The sequence below is a fragment of the Dioscorea cayenensis genome, chromosome 14, assembly GCF_009730915.1.
Source record: "Dioscorea cayenensis subsp. rotundata cultivar TDr96_F1 chromosome 14, TDr96_F1_v2_PseudoChromosome.rev07_lg8_w22 25.fasta, whole genome shotgun sequence".
In the NCBI taxonomy this organism is placed as follows: domain Eukaryota; kingdom Viridiplantae; phylum Streptophyta; class Magnoliopsida; order Dioscoreales; family Dioscoreaceae; genus Dioscorea; species Dioscorea cayenensis.
This window is the reverse complement of record NC_052484.1, coordinates 13679732-13688201: the sequence shown is the minus strand read 5'-3', so window position 1 is coordinate 13688201 and position 8470 is coordinate 13679732. Positions and strand designations below refer to the sequence as shown.

Below are 8470 nucleotides of genomic sequence, written 5' to 3'. Positions count from 1 at the left end.
ATATTTTTATAATTGGTAATAAATTATATTTAAGTACATATTTTTTAAAACATATTTTATATAATGGTAATTTTGAAAGTTAATGTAAATTATAGAAAATTTACATTAATAATTAATTTTCAACAATTTTTTTTAATTTATGTGATTTAGTTCTAATGTACAAGGAGAAAGAATCGGATGGAGTATAATTATTGTAACATCCCGAATTTTTTTCAAATATTTATTTTAAATTTTGGTAAAATTTTTTTGACAATGATTTTTATGAGTGGGGTTGATTTGCTTTTCAAAGATGCACCTACAGAGATTATTGAAAATTAAAGGCCGTTCATGAATTGTCAAGGAGATTGGTGTATGTAATGATTCTTTCAAAGAGGGGGCTGCAAGGGAATTTGAGAAAAAACAATGGAATTGTGGTACATGGTGGAGTATTACGCTCCTGAGTGGATGAGTTTGTAGTGTAGTTATTGATTTCATTTGATAAGTTTCAGATATATGCTTTTGTAATAGCTAAAATTCCTCATCAATTTTAGAGGTGTTAGAGGCATAATTTGGAGGACTGTAAAATAAGAGAATTGTAGAGTTTGACATTATTCAAGTACGTACAAAATTTTAGATTTTATACGCCTATAGCTTGTGAGATTTGATTTTATTAGTAAACTATCTCCGATGCGATATCTGAGCATAACATCAAGATTGATGGGTATTTTTGAAGGCCATAGAGATGGAATTGGATAAGGTGAAAAACAGAAAAGTTGTTTACTATTAAGTTATCTGATTTTTAGTAAAATATCATTAATTTTAGATTTATATATCGAGAGATATCCATGTTTGAAAGGAATATGTCAAAATTATAAGTTTGTAGGAATAGCTTAATTTTCAAATAAATGTTTTTGCATTCAACTAAATCATGTGAATTTCGGATATGTCATAGTACTAGGTGTCTAATTTTCTCAGAATCTTGAAAGTTGTGATTTGGAATAGTATTTGTAATGTTATAAGGGGTTTAGTGTACAATGGTCTTGATGGAATTGTTCATTTGCCTTTAGAGTGGATAATTGCTATTGTGCCCTCAAAAGAATCAAAATTCGGGAGTGTGGATTAATAGCTTTATATTTTGCATTTGTACCCTTTTGAAATTTCTAATACTATTGCTTATTAGCTTCTTAACCTTTGTAGCATCACTCGTCTTTTGAAATCTTTTCTTTTTTTCCATCCCTTAAATGTGTAAAATAGATAGGTTTAAGTAATGCTTGTGTTGAGGGAGTTTTAATATCCTTGGATTTTTACTCTTAAATATAGGGTATTATGAGAAATTTGATTCAGTGTGAGATTTGGAGTTTTGCGCGTTAATCAAGTAAGTAATCCCACATATAAATGTGTGTATATATATATAATTTCTGGTTGTCAATAATTTAGAATTTATTTACATTCTTTTAAGGATTTTTTATATAATATTAAAACGTTTGTTGGGCTTTGATCGAGTTTCTGTTATTATATACTTATTAAATTTTTAAATTTCTTTTCTTTCCCCAAACATTACTTCCCACATTTTATCATGTATGTTATTCTTTGAACTATTATGTTTGTAAACTGTTTTGAATATAAATGGATTATTTTTATTGTAAAGAAATGGATCATGCGTATGTTTGTCTGTTTGCTTGACAAATTATTCTGCAAATTCTGTTCTGAATTGATCTGTTTAAAATTTTGTTTGAAATTCTGAAATTATGTTTTATTTTCGGATAACAAAGTTATTTTGATATTAATATGTTTAGTCTCCATTTAACTTGGCACTAAGAGTTAAACACTAACCATGTCGACATGAAACTTTGACTCTATTAAAAAACTATAGTTTCACATTGTTCCATCGGTGAAGAATAACGACCTCTGATATCTTTGCTAATGTCACCGAGGGTAAACAAATGAGTTCTGATATTCTGACTTGGGCCAGCGAGGGTAAACAAATGATTTCTGTTATTTTTGTTTTGGCCATAGTGATTTAGAGACATATATTTCTGTCTACTAAATTGTAATTTGTCGAACTACTTAGATTTATGAACTATATTTTTGATAACTATTTGTAATATCTGATATGATTGGCTTTTTATTATGAATTTTTGGAAATTTTTTATGATAACAGATATTTTTAGTGGGTTACTTATGAGTTGTCAAGCTCATAATCTGTTGTTAAATTTTTTCAAATTAGGAGTAAACAGTTCGTTAAGCAACTTTCTTGGATAGGAATAGCTTGTGTTTCCTTTTAATTGAGTTATCTTTATGTTTGTGGTGGTATGTGAAAGTTTTAGAAAAACCACTTTGTATTTAAACCTTTTATATCCATTTAGTATTTGAAGTTGTAATTTTGAGATTATATTTTTGTTATGATAACAGTTCTGTGACCTTGCATGCTTACTAGGTCCCAGCCTGTGGGTGTGTGGCCATTTGTTGGAGCACTGGGTCTGGCGAGCCAGGTTCGGAGCGTGACAGACGATGTTTGTTTTTCATTTCATTTGAGAGCATGTGAAGGATAAGTATATAGAGTTAGTTTATGTGAAGTCAAATAATCAAGATGGAAATATATTCATTTGGGATCGAAAATACCCGCCCTGGCGTCGTATCGGTGAAGAGACACCAGGCGATATATCAAATCACAAATGTCATTCATGTTATTTTATTTTATCTTTGTGGGCTCTTCCATTCCTAATAGAGGCAAGCCTCTATTATTAATTACCCCAGACTAAAATCTTAGGAACCTCCGATTAAGGGCTCAAGTACAAGTAAGGCAAGAAAATTTGTGAATTATAAATTTTGTTATTTAATATATCTATATATATATATATATATTCATTACATCCTTTATATATAGACATATAACTTATATATATGATCTATAAGTTTCCTGTCATTGCTTTGGAATGAATTCACTACATTGGATTGATGCATCCATTTTACATAACTCCAATCTTAATTTGGGTCTATATTTGGTAAGCTCCAAAGTTGCAAAGCCTGTGCAATATTAAATGAAAGAGTCAACCAGTTCATGCATCCTCAAATGATCATCAAATGATCATCATTTCTCAAAAAATATATTAATCCATTGCTTATCCCATATACATCTTTTGAATGGTGGAGCCCACTTTTAAATTCGATCTCCCCTTTAGTTCACGTATGTATGCTCCTCATTTTCATGCTCTTTTTTTATTTAATTTTATTTCCTTTTCACATATATGCATGCATAGGCAATGGTGGGTCCCCCTATTTTTTTTTTAAAATTTTTTTTAATTATGCACATGACAATGAGTGCATATCACTACATGATGATTTTTTTTATCATTCATTTATTTCCATATATATTTTTTTTGTGGGACCGCTTTTGGATATATATATATATATATATTTATAATTGAATCATGCACGTGGGCTTCTCATTAAAACTTCAGAACCCACTCAACTTTACTGTTGTCTTTTTCCTGTGGGATCGAAAATACGCGTGTCTGACATCTTGAAAAAGACACCATATAATATATCGAAGCACAAATGTCATGTTTGTTTTGTGAGTTCTTCCATTCCTAATAGAGGCAAGCCTCTACTATTAATTACCCATATTAGAATCTTAAGAACCTCCGATTAAGGGCAAAAGTACAAGTAAAAGCAATAAGATTTGCGAATTATAAATGTTGTCATTTTATTATATAAAAATATTTATTACATCACTTATATATATACACATATTTTTATTATTGCTGCTGCTTGTGCCTTGTCATTGCGTTGCCTGCCGCATTGCCGTTTTGAAATTTTTTTGTTGCCTTTTTGAAATAAATAAGTCACCGCTGTCTGTGCCTTATCATCGCGCCGCATGCTTTGTTGTTGCATGCGATAGGCGTCTCGTTATCGTTGTGAAATTTATTACTGCCTTTGGGACAATGAATTTTAATCATTGACTAACCCATGGTGTTGCTTTGGATCGACAGAACCGTTGTTCAAATACCACACTTGATATATATATCCATGCTTATGTTATCTCTCTTATGATGGGACATGCACGTTTGAATTTATTTATCTACCATTGCACATTTTTTTAATTCTCCAATATGCATGCATGAGCCACTTAAATTGAGATTTTTTTTTTATATACTAAAAGGATGGCATATTCCAACCAGTGACTGTCAATATATTTTAAAGCTTTCATATATGAAATTTTAAATATGAAAATTGCAACCAACCGAGAACTTGCACAGAAGCCAAGTAATATGCAATTTTTTGTACTTGATATCAGAGTACATGCAATCCCAATTCATATATATATATATATTCTTCTCTGAAATGCATGGAACTCTCCACTCATGTTATTTTATATTTTTTTAGATGGTGGGCCCGCCTTTACATATATGTATATATATTTATGCATGTGAGCATGTTTCTTATTATTTTCATGAATGTATGCATGGTTTCTCATTATTATTATTTTTATTTTATTTATTTATTTATTATTATTATTTTTTTTGTTTGTTTGAAATGCACATGATTATTTTCCCTTCATCATTTTTTATTATATATTTATTGCCATGAACATGTGCATAATAATAATCCTTTTTTATATATATATATATATATATCTCTTTGCAGCATGTGCTTCTTTTGTGGGTTTTTTTTATAAGGGCCTGACGCATGCTTTCCATCATTTTTTTATCTTATTATATATATTTTTTTATGGCTCACCATATCAATCTCATAGCAACCCGTACATATATATTTCAAAATCAGCATGGCCGACCCATGTTGCTTAATTATCTTGAAACAATTTTTTTTTTAATCATACCCATATGCATGCATGACCTGCTTCTCGGTTCTCATCATCATTTTTTTTTATTAATTTATTATGCCATGTATATCTCTTCATGATAGGCCCATGTCTTTTTTCTTTTTTAACCCAATAGCAACAACCCAGCCCAAAGAGAAGAATTATCTCAGAGGGACTGGCAAGTATCACCCATCCACTTTTGAATTTTAATTACAGAAAACATTACTCATTGGCATATTTTTGTTACTCACAAAAGCCAGATCATATCCTCCATGCTTATAACAAACATTGAGCAGCCGTCGCTTTACCTCATTATCTGGAGGTTTTTTTTTTAATCATCATGCTACGGTATATAGCCGAGTGAGACCATTTCCCAAATAGTCTAAATGCAAGATCACTAGATGTCAACCGTTCTTATCCGCTTGATTAATTAATGCTCATGCTCATGCGTTCAAACGTATGCATGCTTATTATTATTATTATTATTATTATTATTATTAGTATTATTATTTTATTTTTATTTTTTATATATTTTTTATTACCATATGCATGCTTTCTCAACTTTTATGCACGTGTACATGCAAATTTTTTTATGCCATATGCATGACATGCTTCTCACTCTTTCCATTGAAATAACTCCATGCTCTTGATAATCGTAAGGATTATTATTATTATTATTATTTTATTTTATTTTATTATTATTATTTTTTATGTCAAGTACGTATGCACACAATAAATAGCATGCTTTTATAATGGTGAATCCCTCCATATGCTATACATATCCTTGCTAGGCTATATATATTCAATGTTTCAACTCAAAAGTCTTTCTAGTGATTACATTAATTGGGTACGTACTTGCATGCATGCTTCTCTTTTTTTCCTGCGCATGATCTCTTGTGAATTTTCATGCGTACGCCTCATCATTTATCACTTCACTTCATTTCCTTTCATTTTTTTTTTTTATGCTTGCATGGTTGGATTTTTTTTTCCTTCTTTTTTTTTTTAAAATCAAAGACTACTAAATATTAGCAGTCTACTTATTGTTGCCTCAAAAGTATGCCGAGAACATAACACTTTGCCTAACTCTTTTAACATAAAAAAGGATGGAATGCATATTGGGCGTTAAAAAAAAATTAGCTAAATAAACGAGCACACGATTTTGAATATAAAATTCGGGTATTTGGTTTTCATCGCCATGAATCAGCCTGAAACTTAGGCACCGCAAGAGCCGTACTTCTTGCCGAAGACAATCAGCTGTAGTTTGTCGTAACCGGCAAGCACACCAGCACCGGAAATGGTGCGGAGAATGTTTGCTCCCGCACCCTTGAACAAAAGCTTTGCTCCCTCGTTCTTCAAGATTTGAGAGAATGCATCAAAAGAGCTCTTATACTTCATAGCTTCACCAGAGGTTATCATCATTCTTCTGCAAAACCATGTCAATAGGATATGATGCTAGTCCTGCTTTGTTCATGACCAGCCAGCCGAAGGCAAAGCTCACAAAGAAACTATTCTGCAGGCTTCCGGTCAGAAGCACTGGCTTCAGAGAATTGTACAATCTGAAGTAGAGACCACGATAAACAATGATTCCAACACATGAGATGTTGAAACCATGGTACATTCCAGCAATACCATCAGATTTCAGAATTTCATCCTTGATCGTGCAAGCAAAGCAATTTGAGATTTTCTTGTAAGGCTCAGAAAGACGACGGGCCTTGATCATTCTAAGAAGCTTCACACGTTCAATAGGAGATGCCCCTGTCTTCGAAACAGCAACAGACGCACCACCCATGAGAAAGTCTATGACAAGGCTAGCAAAACCCTTCTCTGCAGATGCATGAGCAAAGACAGGTAAGACCATCGGCACCATTGAAAGGTCACAGGTTGCCTTGTACGGCTGCATCAAAGGATTCTGCAGTACTCCATTAACATAATTTCCGGTTGTGATGCGCCCGCAACCTTTTGAATGGCAGACAGGTGGTGTATTTGATTTGCCATGATTTGCTAATAAACCAACAGTGCAAGATCGATGAGTCTCCTCTTGTTCCCACAACCTCACACGGGATCCAAGGCGGAGAACGAGAAAGAAAGAACGAGAGAAGTAGAGGAGCAAGGAGGCGGCAGGCGTGCTTGAAGGAAGGCATGCTTGGCGGCATTATCTCAGCCGTTCAAGCATGCCCCGACGGTGAACAGTGGCAACGGCAATGAGCAGCGGCAGCGGCATGCTTGGCGGCATTATCTCAGCCATCAAGCATGCCGCGGTGGTGAATAGCGGCAACGGCGATAAACGATGACAAGCAACGAATTTTTTTATTATATATATATGTATGTATGAATACAGGGAGAGGAAGAGAAATATACCTCTTCTTTTGTCTTCTCTTTAATTCTTCTCCCACTTTTTTTTCTCTCTGATCTCTGAATTTTTTTCTATCAATCTTTTTTTTTTAGCTCCTCTCTGATCTCTCCTTTAAAAAACCCGGCCATCATTATCCTCATCTTAACCTGAATCACGACAAAAAACCCAACTTTCGAATTTCCAATTTTAATTAATTTTTTTTTAATTTTTTAATTTTTTAATTTTTTAATTTTTTTAATTTAATTTTTTTTAATTTAGTTTAATTTAATTTTTTTTAAGTTTATTATTATTTTACTATTATTATTTTTTACTTATTTATTTATTATTATTATTTTAATTATTATTTTAATTATTTTTTTATTTTTTTATTATTATTATTTATTATTTATTATTATTATTATTTTTTCTTCTCTTAATTATTATTTTTTTTTCTTTAAATTTTTTTTTAAATCCCTCCTCAATTATTCTCTTTTCTTTTTAAAAGAATTTTTTTTTTTTAATCCCAAAACCCCCTCATCCTTATCCAAATCCCAACTTCCCATGAGATCACAACGTAGGTAGGATCGGATTTTGATTGTGATTTTTTTTTTTAATTTATTTATTTTTATTAATTAATTTTTTTATTTGTTATTTTTTTATATTTATTATTTATTATTATTTTTAAATAATTTCAAATTTCAAATTAATAAATTTTTTTTAATTAATTTATTATTCTAGTTATTATTATTATTATTTATTCATTATTGATTTGTTTTATTTAATTTATTTAATTTAGTATTTTTTTATTATTCACTTAACTCAATTTGCCTTGGGATGTGTGTTCAAGCGCTTCAAGATTTGTACTTTCTCAAATCGCCTCAAGATCCGTTCTCAGGGGAAATCTTGTAAATTTCGCATTCATGCCTCGAGATGTGTTCTCAAGGGCAATTTTTGTAATTTTGCATTTATGCTTCGAGATATGTTCTCAAGGTCAATTTTGTAATTTGCATTTTGTATTTAACTTGGAATTTGTACTCTAGTCCAAGACAATCAAATAATAAATTAAGATTAAGATTAGGACATTTAAATTATAATTCTAAATATATCTACGATTATGATATATTAGAATTTAAATTAAATTGAAATTTGGTTTCCATTAGGACATTGAATTTTATTAGGACATGCATTATATTATTTATATATAAACATTTCCGATGAGCAAATCTTGGAACAAGGTTGATAGGAATGCTAAGAAACAAAATAGGTTAGTATTCATAAAGATAGTTCTACTACGCCTTTAAGCTTCTTCCAACTTGTCTTATAGATTCAATAAGGTG

The 8470-nt window shown here is 31.0% G+C and overlaps 1 pseudogene; it reads right to left on the bottom strand.

The window, feature by feature from the left end:
* Positions 1-6008: 6008 nt before the first annotated feature.
* LOC120276154 lies at positions 6009-6659 on the bottom strand (annotated as a pseudogene).
* Between the last annotated feature and the right edge of the window lie 1811 nt (positions 6660-8470).